At 37.8% G+C, this 13,213-nt stretch overlaps 1 long non-coding RNA gene across 1 annotated transcript in view; it reads right to left on the bottom strand.

The window, feature by feature from the left end:
- The window catches only part of LOC133211111 (uncharacterized), a 48,506-nt gene extending 35,494 nt beyond the window's left edge, over positions 1–13,012 (bottom strand). Inside the window, exon 1 of the long non-coding RNA XR_009725116.1 lies at positions 12,788–13,012. This is a non-coding gene — a long non-coding RNA (uncharacterized LOC133211111). The remainder of the gene's footprint in view (positions 1–12,787) is intronic.
- Positions 13,013–13,213: the final 201 nt, after the last annotated feature.

Here is a 13,213-nt window from a genome sequence, read left to right as displayed (position 1 = left end):
TTTATTGCCTTCTTGTTGGTGGGGTTTTTTTTGTGCCTGCAATGAGACACCCTTTCTGGCATTACAAAGATCTGATATTCATTAAAAAAAAATAAAAAGACAAGAAAAAAAGCAGCTGTGCTGGAAATCATGAATGTCAAAGAAAACTGAGAATGCTAGTACACGCTGAGTCTTGTTCTCTAGCATGTTAGCAGAAATACATTCCAAAAATGGGTTTTATCCTAAGAAACCCTGATTCAGAATAGAAATTCTTGTAATAGAAGCAAGAGAAACATGAAAAAAGAGAAACATGAAAAATAATAACCAGTACTTATATTACTTTTAATGCTCAAAGTCTTAAAGGGTTTATGGACATACCACCATAGACACCACTTTTGCATGTCAGTGCCATCACAGATCTTCAGCAGTGACAGCTGACTAACATTTCCTTTTGTATAAATGAGACATAGCTACTGGTCAGATTACCCTGCTCCCAAAAACAAACAATTAGGGGGAAAAAAATCTTTCTTCCTAGGACAAGGACTTGAAAAAGTGGTACTTAAAATGTCATCTGGTCCTTTCCTCTACTCCAAAGCAGGACTGTTAGGATTTAAACTGTATTTTGGCATTTTTTTAGTCCATATCCATAGAAAAGCCTGCATCTTATGGCTAGAAGATAAAAGTGAAATCAGACCTCCCCTATCCCAGAAGGGGTTTCCACTCTGCAAATTAATTATGGAAAAGAATATGAGGAGTATTACTCCAGGAGTTGCATTTGAATTACAGATGGGAAGTTATTATAAGCTCATTGTCGTGCCTTGAAAGTGCTGCATTTAGTATGAAAATTCCTGAACAGAGGAATGCTTTACCACTGGCTTACAATAACTCAGCATACTGTAAGCACATCAGAACACTTAACAACAATCTGATAAAACAATGCAGGAGAAATACCTGCTTTATTTCCTGCACCTATGAGAAACGCTGTACCAAAAGACAGATATCATTAGACACATAAACTGATACGTCCATTTGCAGGTAAGCAAATACTCCTTTCTCACCAAGGAATAATGAGCATTAATGCTGTATAAACTACCAGATGACAGAAATGTCGTCTAAGTAATTGGATGTTTTGTGTTTTGACTGAAGACAATGTGATTTTGACCCATATGTACAATGTGTGGAATGAGCTTGCTTCCCTTCTGAACAGATTTATACTTTCTTAACGTAACTCTACAGATTGCTTCTATATGACAAAAAACTCAGATGGTTAAAAACAAAAAAGTTAAGCACATTTTCAGAAGAATTCTTCTGTTCAGTCACCAACAGGAACTAAATGCTGGCTCTTTGGTAATGAGGAAGTATCACAAATACCATATGCAAGGAGATTCCCAAAATGGCAGCTGGCAGCAGCAGAAAACATGCTTTCACTGATACAAAGACCAAAATCTTGATTGAGGTGGGTAAATCAAATACCATTATTACCAGCTGCAGCTAGTATGCATCATAAAAGCATCTTGGTTCTTTGAGGGATTTTTTTGCGCATTATATCTGCTTTTCCCTTTCTGTTCCATTCTTTTTCTCAATCCTCACTCTTGTTACTTTAGTTTTTAGAAATTCTATAGTTCACCTTGCTTTCAGATCAGCCTAGATCTCTCTGCCTACATGTTCTCAAGCGACAACCATTTTGTTCTAGAAGATAGCTGAGGAGCAACAGCTTAAGAAAAGCCACAAAAACAAAAAAAAAAGCAACTTAAACTATTTCAGTCTTCTGCAGGCAATTTGAGACGTTTCCACTGCTAGAAGAGTAGGGGCAGGGGTGTGCTTTCTAAAGCAAAGTTTAACATATTTGTATACTGTTTCAAAACAAAATGAAAATTGATAGTTTTAATTTCACATTGCAAAATAATTGTTAAGGATCTACACAGGCCAGTCCCAGTTCATGTAAAGAGAATTTAAAGGTACGGGGGGGGGGGGAGGGGGCGGTGTTAGGATGCACTACAAACTTGGTTTCAGTACACTAGCTGTACAGTACAGGAAGACTGCTGACCATGATGCAAATTTTGTTCCAGATTAGTGAATTGTCTTGATGTACATCAAAATCTTACTTCTATTATCAGTGTATGTTGAACTTCAGATGTTGAGCCATATTTTTCCATTCAATTGCCTTCTAAACATTCATTTCATAAAGAATACTCAAAAAGAAAATATCTGAAAGGACAGTTTCTTTATATTATCTTACATCTGAAATTACCATTAGTATTTTAAGACTAATCACTCAGAAATACAATGAGGCAATGTACTATACATGAAGTTAAAGCTGATAAGGTGGTAAATCCACAGTAGCTATAGACTTGATAGATGTCTTAAATTATCTGCCATGAGAGCATTATGATTGTATCTGTAGAACTATACAATCCCTAGCATAAGCACAAATATTACAGTACCTTTAGAAATGAGCCCACTGAAGCAGTTTCTCTGCATGTAACAAAATCACTGTAACAGGGGAGCTGGTAAAATAATTAATCCTACTTTAAAATAAATCAACATCTCTGTATAACACATGTTCATTACACTTACAAAATGTTTAGGATGGCTCGTGTCAGTAAGAATTTTAAATTTGTGTAGTAAAGCACTTGTACTACATGCTCATTCTTTGCATTTAGACTTTATTATATGAGGTCTGTACGCTGAGTTCAACTAAGGACAAATCGAATGGCAGACATTACTTCACAGTTAAATGGGACTGCTCCACTGTTGTTGAACCAGGAAAGTGCACAACCAGAGTCTACATAATACAGTTAGTATGCAATTTAGCAGTGTTCCAGGATGAAATGGCTTTACGGTCTCTAATACCGAAGCAATGCTTACACATCAAACTCCCAGCACTCTTACCAAGCATAATCCCAACTCTACAATTGGATCTATTCAGGTCAGTTTCACACAGATGAAGTTCCAAAAGACTTTATCAGATTTTTGTGAATGCCAATCTGGCAGTAGCCTAGATATGAGTACGACACAAAACTGATATAAAGGACAGAACACTTCCCAAGCAGCAGGTGGGGGAGGATAGGAAGAGAAAACATAAAAGGAAATGTCATTGGGATAATCAGAGAAAATCAGAAAAGGAAGGAGATGCAAAGGGTAAAATGCACACACTCAGCACTTATATTATGGAATTTTCATTCACATGTTCAGTTTTCATTTATTTTACTGGACTCTGTTTAGTGCAACTTAGAATGCATCTCTAGAAATTATCTGCACTTATGTCAACAGTTTTGGTCCTACTATCAGAGGAAAACTAGCACCCAGTTGCAAAGTCCAAGTATCCAATTGCAAAATCTGGTTCCAGCCACATTCCAAGGCAAGTATCTTGACTCTAATACATGATTTCAAAAGACATGTCACCACTTTGAAAAGCAACAAATTTACAACTGCAAATACAACTGACCTTTTAGCATTTCCATAATCAGGATATGAATTGTGAAGCCTATGCCTTCTAACCATCTAAAATTGATTCATCCTCAGTCAAATTCTAAACCCTATTCCAAATTTAATTTAGACCATACTATCATCATTTCTTTTAAAATCCAAAACAACAAGAACTGTAGTAAAGCACTGCCCTTGTTGTGTCAATCTTACAAGTTTCCTGCTAATATTAGCAATCCATGGGATATGTTTAATCCATGAGATCTTTAGTTTCGCCCTAGAATGAGTCTTCATTATTCAGGCAGAGGGGAGGTTTGAGAAACAATGAACCACAAATATCAGGCCCACAATTGCCACTAGACAAAAGAAAAGGTTGTTACACATTTTATGTTTCCACTAATGCATCGCATTGTCAGAATATTCTCTTATATAAAGATGCCTTATCTAAAATCTAAAACCAGAAATGGTAAGGCTCAAGAAATAATAAAAAATCAAAAGAAGCCTCATCCCTTTACAATTTTTTGCCTTTTACATCCTGTGAGAAATGTTAAGACTGGCTACAAAAGTAGAATAAGAAATAAGGTTTTCCTTAAATTCTTGTCCTATGGTTGTGTTTTAGCATATAATTTATATAAATGTAGCTTAAGGACCAAAATACACTATCTTTTAAGAAATTTTACAGGGTTCCTCACCTATCCTTTGACCACTCATTCCAAAGAAACAATTCTAATCTAATCAGAAATGCCATTCATTTATTACTCATTTATCCCAGTTAAAGCAATATTAAAATACGTATTAAATGGAAAATGAAGCTTTTAAAACCAAATTTTAGTACTGATAATGTGCATAACACTGTTGAAACTTTGTAAGCTCTCTACACTCCCATCTGATCTCTTGAGAATGAGATGGATTCAGCATCACCCCTGAAAATTCACACACATACAGAAGCCTTGAGATGAAGCTGAAAATGATATTTTAGGAAATCTCATGATAAAAATAGATCTATAATGTCATAAATCAACTAAGATTACATTAAGAGTTCTATCTAATTTGGTCAGTGAGGTAAATTTACAAAGCTTCACAAGCACAGTGGAGGTTTGGAATATGCTGCATTAATTATTAATAAGACAACAACTGAAGTAATATAGTAAAAGTTAAAGAAAAAAAAAAAGCAGCCCTCAGATGGCTGAAGAGACAATTGCAATACAAGGACATAGCCACAAGCTGAAGAGACACAGTCTATCAATACACAGACCAAACAGAAAAGAAGTGTAATGATAACAAGACTTTTCTTCTAGAGAAAGTCTTAATCACTGCAGTAAAAAACATTTGTTTCTGTAGAGGAGTCCAAAAGAGCTGGATTTGTTCCCAAACTCAGGAAATAGTGAACTTTAATAGAACAATGGACAAACTAACTCACTGCGGTTCAACTTTATAAGCTATAAAAATGCAGAAGGTATTAATTTACAGCATGCTTACACTAAACACTACTTCCATCAATATTTTAACAGTTGTCATCAAGAGAATAGTAAAATCAGAGCCTCATTACACTGAAAGATGTGAAGCTGTTAACACACATCTTAATAAGAAGTTGCATTTCAGAATCAAACACCCTGAGGCTTTGATTTGAAATTGCCCACATTTGTTGTCTCTCAGGACATAGTTCAGTAACCATTTTCCCAGCTTCTATTGGGAACAAGCAGTAGTTATAATAACGCAGTAACTAAAGCCCAGTTTACTTACTTTGGGAGGAACTCCAGAAGGAAAACTTAGTTTTATTCAGTATAACTGGTTTTGGGGGGTTTGGCTGGGTTTTTTGTGTTTGTTTTTTTTTTTTCATTTATTTTCCTAAAATCTGGGAGAAAGGTTTTATATTACTATTAAGAGAAACTATAGTGCAAGTAAATGCATTCTCAAGACTGCCTGCTTACATATACTGGACTCCTCTCATACTAGTTGTATGAGGGGAAAAAAAAAACCAACCAAATCTTTACAAAAAGATAAACAGACAAGTTTCAACAGATATTTATCAAAGCATGCAATATAAATGTTAATATATTAAATTTAAATAACAAATACCGATTGTGTCACAAAGAAAAACACTCAGAGTGCTACTCAGAGTAACAACTAGATGTTCCTTTCTTGGCTGTTCCTAAATAGGAGCTTACTGGGTCTCAGTGCTCCAATCATCTGTCCATTCTGATGATCTTTCTCAAGTACCAATTCTATTTTCATAAGAACTGGAAGGTTTTCCAGAGACAGCTACCCAAATAAATACAATTCTTCAGTAAAACGTTCTTTTCTGGGGAAAGAAAAAATCTTGAAGTAGTCCTAGCTAGCTCTAATAACCTGTTTCTGTTTGACTCCATCCCCATATCAATGCCATTTTACTGAAACCATACACAGAAAAAACACTCCACCTGCTCACAAGCTAAGCAACAGAACCCCAAGCATATGGAAATCACTAGGCTAAAATCCAGAGCCACCACAGTGATTTCCTACTGCTACCGACGTGTGAGCTAACATGCAGATCTCCTGACTGCCCACAAAATATCCTTGCACAATTCTCTATGTTCAAAACCAAAACAGGCACACATCTGTGCCTTTAACCCCAGCAAATCCCCCCTTATGCACACTTTAAATGCTGGCTCTCTTAACACTAGGAGGTTCAACTGTCGAATTGCAAACAGCTCTCCTGCATATATTTAGTAACAGTAACTAAACCACAGTCACTGAAATAAAAGTGATAATACCAAGCCCCACTGTAATTTGGCTCCAAAGCTAGTAACACATTCATTCTTCATATACCCTCTTTTAAAACAGAGCAATGATCAGCTTGAATCCCTAGGTGTTTTCAAGTAGCTCATAATCAATTTTACTTTCTTGTAAGGGGTCTTAAAGATGATCATGACTAACTGTGATTAAAATTTGGTGGGGTACCTATTATGAGACTGCTCCACCCATATTGACCTGTAGATACAGTCCTTTTTAAAGGCTGCTTCATATAGGAAACATTAAGCCTGACTAAACACATTGCGGTCAAAAGCCAGCATTTTGGAATGAAGCCTTCAGATGAAAACAGTACAGAGGAACATTCAGGGGGTTTTATTGCTTTCTGCACTACCACACCTTTCTGGTAATCACTTTTTCCAGTAAGTTGGATGAAGCATACAACATAACACCACTCAATATTGTTCAGATATTTAAGATACCACTATTCTCTACTACAAAGATTTACCTTTGAAATTCAACCAAACATAAGAGTAAACTTTAATTATTGTTTACTTCTCACACAGAATTACCTTTAGTAATTATCTCGAGTATTTCCTAAACTCGGAGATACACAAAATAGCCTCCACTGCTATTTAACAGAGTTTCTCATTAAGCATAGTTTGGCCAAGGCTCCAGTGTTTCTCTACTACAAATACTGGGGGTTTTACAGTCAAAAAAAAGATGTGCATTATCAGACAAGCTCTTCTAATAGATTTATATAGTGTCATATCAGAAATAGATAAGCTCCAATAGTCAGTAACCTGGCTACACAAACACACCAAAATAAACATAATAAATAAATGACCTGTTCTGTGGGACTTGAGTGCAAAGTCCAGTCAAGCAGACTTCCGTTAGATTAGGAAAGACGACTGCTTAAATGGCAGCCTATCCTTCCATTTTTGATGCATCCATTAACAATACAATGTAACTACCATTTTATTATTAACTTGGCTTCTAAGAGGTAGGCTTTGCCAGAAAGAACTGCATGATTTTGAGGTAATCCCACTCTCAACATCTTCCCTTACCCCATTACTGCAAAACACACTCTACAGTAGATTTAGCCAAACAGAACACGTGCCCATCTCTTGGCAACCCAGTTCAAAGTGCCATTCCCCTGTGCCTTAAACTAGCACTATGGGGCAGTTGATATTTGGCAAGACTTGCTGCTGCTGCTATGGAAGTGATAACTTCTTAACCACAGGTAGACTTCCACAACAATTCAGGTATTTTCTCAGCTTTGAGTCAGTGGAGTCCTATATTACCAAGAAGCCCAACTCCTTGAAACCTAGACATATTTTACCCTATTTTATTTAGGAAAATGAACAACGACCAATGAAGAACCTGCTTATACTACTACAATTTTCATAGGGCCACAATATTTTTTAATGTTTGCAGGTAAAGCAAAGTTTCACTGGAAGGCATAACTTTATCACTGAACAAGCCCAGTAACTCATACAGCTTCCTCAAACTACATCCACTCTACACCAAAAATAGCCTACTACCAGAATGAAATCAAAAATTGAATAACAAGAGTATTAGGGCAATAAATCTGCAACTAAGGAGGATAAAACACTAAGGACTCAATTGTGAAACGCAATGTTCACAGGAAGAATATAAGTTTAAGATTGCATAATCTCACAGAGAATCTGAAATACATTTCATACTTACTTGTTTCATGAAGTCTGGCAAAATCCTTGGAGGTTGAAGCTGTCTCTCTGATAAAGATAGAAGAATTTTGCACCAGTTTAAAAAAAAAATAATCTTCTTTGGGTACTTCTACTAACGTTGAGTATCATCTATCTAGCTTTATTGTAAAAGCCAAATAAAACATATTAAACAGTTCTGGAAAGTACTACTTTTTCTATTTTGCTAAAAGCTCAATTTTAAGAAAATCCAAAATTAATCACAACCCACTGAACCCATAAAAAGCACACAAAAGCATACAATACTCAACATATAAACATATTTAGTTGTTTACAATCAAATAAACATAGCTGTATTTAACTGATCTCCCCATTTTCATTCACTGGTGACTATTATTTATCACCATTTGTAAACATTTAATGCAAAACCCTACCTTTACTAGGAAGGTCACTGCTACCAGACATCAAAGCAATGTTAATGATACTTTTTCATAAAAGGAAAGATTATAAAGCTTGGTTGGCAGACAGTAATAGTGTGATCACATACAGTTCATGCAAGTTGTTCAATGATAACAAGCCAAAGGAAAAGATATTTGTTGGCAGCTGTAATAGTGCTCCAGGTTCACCTGAAAATAAGGGGACCCTATGGATGGGGAATGTAACCCTTATCATAGGGAGCATATACGTGTATTCTCTTTAAAGTGCATTTTACAGCAGATTTATGTGAGGATCTGGCTCTCAGGGAAAAAATAATGTGGGACTTACTATATAAAAGATGCTTTATGTAGATGCAGAATTCAGAAATAAATTAAGCGATCAATTTTTTAAACTTCCCTATGTTCAGTGTTTACCTGATGAGAGTGTGCATACGATTTGGCAAGCTTTTTGGCACTTAAAAGCATTTTTTAAATAATGCTGTCATTTTCATAATGGTTAAATCATTAGAATGATGACATTTTAAGTTTGCAGGGAAGTGAGCTTGGCAGTATTCTCATTTGCTGCCTTATAGCTAACCGCATAGTACAAAATCTCAGAAGAATCACTGCTCCCTCCTATTGTATCATGGGGGAGTAAGCCACCCTAAATAAGAACTAACTGATGAATATTTACCCTTTCTATATAGCAAACCTTCTTATAGCCAAATATGTTTAAGATTATTTTTTCTTCTAGGTTTGGGAAAGGTGCTAACCATTCAGTCAGGTTAACCTTCCCAACCTCAATGCTACTCTAATTTCTGCTGAAACAATGCTCGAGCCTAGAGCTGCAGGCAGCCTTTCACCAGGCTACAAGGCATGTGAATGAGGATTTACTGTTCCACAAGCCCACACAATGCAGCACTAGAGGGATGCATTCTCAGTGTTTGCTTCTGAACTTCCAGATTTTTGTGCTGGGTTAACTGTAGAATATCAAAGAAATGCTATAACTGACAGAACAAATTATTATCTAGAATGATGATAACTACAAACACTGGTTACTATAAAGCAATTGTAATTCATGTAATGTTCTACTTGCAGAGGTGAGAAAAAAAAAATCTATTTCTCTTCAGAGTGAATGTTAAGTAGTCGACTGAAAGTACCTCCAAAGCAAATATTTCAATTTTATTAACCATAATAAATGAAGAGTGGAAAAGAAAGTTACATAAAACTTGCCAGGACATAGTTATTGAACAGTGCAATTTCTAATCTTGGCAATAAATGTAGGTCAAGGGAACTGGAAAATCTAATTACTCTGTAAATTTTTAAACCTGTTTCTTCTCAAGGAAAAGACAACTGTTCCCTTGCATTTAAGCAGACTTCACCCAAAGTGTAACTACAGCTAGGTGGAAAGTTATTTTTGTCTGAATGCAGAGGGTTTTGAACTTCCTTTAAAGTATCTTTGCATCCTGCATTGTACATTCAGCTCTGGTTCACACTTGTACTCAAGGTATCATCACTTACTTTATAATTACTATATCTCTAGTGCAAAATCCAGAGGCATGCCTCACAAGAACAAACAAACAAAAAACCCCACCTCTGAATGAAACAGACCTTCGGTACCACGCTGTAGCAGTTGACTGCAGTAATACATAATATTCAGTTGTAACTTGGCTCCCAGTATTCATACACCGCATTAACAAAATACAAAGCGGGCCTCGGTTACAGAACTACTGTGAATATGAATGTGATTGCATTGTAAATGTTAATTATTTACTGATGATTTGACTGTTTCACATACAGTTGTTGCTGTTGCATATAGGCAAACTACATAACAGACTTGCAAGAAGACTGAATAAAAATGGAAAAGAATACAAAAAACTTAAACATTCAAGCTTCCTGCTGATTCTGAAAACCAAGAGCCATTTAAGAATCACATCAAGGTACAAAAGAAAAAAAAACAAAACCAAAACATGCCACCAGATCATTTTTTAAGATTCATCCATCATTACTTTTTAATACTTATCCATATCCAATGTTAGATTTCTTCTATTTTGTAAAATAAAAGCCTAATTATATATAGGCATAAGCTGGAGTTTCACAAAAATAGAGATCCAATGAATTTACATGTCATTGGAATTGCTACCACATTTGAGGAGACGTGGTGTAGAAAATGTAACTACAGCCCACACACTGACTGGCCCTCCCATGGAGCAATTTCTTCCGGCTCTTACCTATGTGATACGTGACAAAGAAATTATCAAGTTTCACAACAGAGATAGGATTTGTGTGTTGTGTTCAGATTTGGCAGTCAAATGCTTTGTTTGGTTTTGGGGGTGGGAGGGGTGAGTTGTACAAAAGTGGAAAACCTAGCCTAAGCTCAGCTGATCTTTGGACACTGCTCTCGTTAAGTATAAATCCTACTTTTGAATTTCCTCCAATTACGTGAGAGGTGAAGCTTCTCAAAAAAAAAAAAAATATCATTCAGAAAAAGACATACTGAAGACTTAAAACATGCTTGTCTTGAAAGGTAAACCCTGAAACTGTAGCTAAAGGAACAATCCAGAGCAAAATGAATTCTATCACAGCATAAAAAGCAGACCAATGGCAAGACTGATTTTGCTATGTGCATTACATGAATGCACATCTGTGCAGTTTGTAAAGAAGTAGCCACAAAACTACTACTTCATTTGTAGCCCTTGAGTTTCATTACACCATACCACACTCCCTTTTCTATATCATGGATGCAAAAACCAAAACCATGGTTTTATTATTTCCTGGGATGCATCAAAAGGAGCATGACCAGCAGGTTGAAGGAGGTGATCCTGCCCCTTTACTCTGCTCTTGTGAGACCTCACTTGGAGTATTGTGTGCAGTTCTGGTGTCCTCAACATAAAAAGGACATGGATCTGTTGGAACAAGTCCAGAGGAGGGCCACGAGAATGATCAGGGGACTGGAGCACCTCCCACATGAAGATAGGCTGAGAAAGTTGGGGCTGTTCATCCTGGAGAAGAGAAGGCTGCATGGAGACCTCATAGCAGCCTCCCAGTATCTGAAGGGGGCCTATAGGGGTGCTGGGGAGGGACTTCTTCATTAGGGACTGTAGTGATAGGGCAAGGGGTAATGGGTTAAAACTTAAACAGGGGAAGTTTAGATTGGATATAAGGAGGAAATTCTTTCCTGTTAGGGTGGTGAGGCACTGGACTGGGTTGCCCAGGGAGGCTGTGAATGCTCCATCCCTGGCAGTATTCAAGACCAGGCTGGACGAGGCCTTAGGTGATGTAGTTTAGAGCAAGGTGTTCCTGCCCATGGCAGGGGGGGTTGGAACTTGATGACCTTAAGGTCCTTTCCAACCCTAACTATTCTATGATTCTATGGTTCCTCAGCATTCTCAAAGGCTTCAGATCTCAACCCTTCAAAGTTTGAACTAAAAATTACAGCTCCTATTGGGTTTTGGTCCTTCCCTCACAAAGAAAGAATTATTCTGACTAGGGATCCATTAAATAAATACTAAAACTGTATTTAGCCCGAGGCCTGACTGGTGACAGGTAGTGATAAATGAGACCTGCATCTGCACTGAATGAGAAGAAAGAGAAAAATTTTGCCAGTCCATTTGCTACATGGCAAAAGTGGCAGAAGGCTTCTTAAAAAATATGTATTTATACAAGTAATCAATGTGTAAAAACAAACTAAATTTGGGATTTCTTAATCTTTGGGTGTTTGACTTTGCAGCTTTTTATAACTTTAACAAGACAATCTATTCAGTATAACTGTACTTCCCTTCCTTCAGCTTCATGGTTTTCAGGCATGATCTAGCACTGACTCATTGCACTTGGTTCACATTCAGAAGGTCTAAATTTCATGAAGAACCAGAGTAACCAGTGATGAAAACCCATCTCCTCCCAATACATGTCACAAAAGCATACAAAGTCTGACCTGTTACAGATCAACAAGATTGCTTAAATAAATAATCTTAGGGTGAAAAAAAAAAAGGTGTTCTGAACAAGAAGAAACAAATAGAATAACTTAAAGCACACTGTTCTGCTCTAAAAGTACAAAGGATCCTACTTAATATCAGTCAGAATATGATTAATGAAAAAGCTTATGAAACAGTTTGGACGGGTGATTTCTACTACTATAAGTATATAAACACATGCTATATTCCATCAGGCAGTATGACCAAGCAACCTTTCTTGCACATGCAGAAACTGCTTTGATGGCTACTTGCAATTGACAGCAATCCAGAGGCAACGAACAGAGCAGGGTTTCCCTGTTTTGTTTTTTTTGAGTGGGTTTTGGGGGATTCTTTTATGATAATGAAGACATGAGGGCTTCCACCCTATCAGGCGATAATAATAAAGGTATGTGGATAGCAAACCTCTTCCTGGCCTGTTAGCAGGATTATGTAGGCTTTTTGTCCATCCTCAGCTCCCAAAGCTGTTACTTATATATTTATAAATAATAAATAAAAAGTAGCATAGGCTGCTACTTTCCCAACCTGCACAGACCAGTTTCTTCTAAAAACAGGTTATTTCAAAACCAGCGTAACTTACATTGGCAAAGCCACGCTGCTATTACGGCATTTGGGCTGCGCGCATCCCCGCCCACCGCGCCGGGCAGCCAGAAGTCCCCGCCTCGCACACCTTCGCTGGGCTCCCTGCCATGGAAACTGCCAGCGAGGCCGCATCCTAGCCGCGCCCGGAGAGCCGCGCCAGGCAGCGGCCCAGAGGCGCTGGGGTGGCGCCTGGGGCAGCCCCGCTCACCTGTGGGGCCTCTCCCGCCTCACGGGGACAGCGTGTAACACAAGCCTGTGGGGCACCATCACACCCATCACCTCATACACGCCCGGCTCGGCGGGACAACCGCGCCCGGTGGGACACTGGGGGCTGACCCCCCAACACCACCGCAGACCGGTTCCTGCCAGCCCTAGGCGTTGTAAGGGCCGGCGGGGGAGGGACCAGCCTCACCCCAGGGCCCTC

This window comes from Neopsephotus bourkii, unplaced genomic scaffold (genome assembly GCF_033783945.1).
Source record: "Neopsephotus bourkii isolate Nb327-2 ecotype Australia unplaced genomic scaffold, CSIRO-AGI_Nbou_v1 NB_567, whole genome shotgun sequence".
In the NCBI taxonomy this organism is placed as follows: Eukaryota; Metazoa; Chordata; class Aves; order Psittaciformes; family Psittacidae; genus Neopsephotus; species Neopsephotus bourkii.
This window is presented reverse-complemented; position numbering and strand designations above follow the sequence as displayed.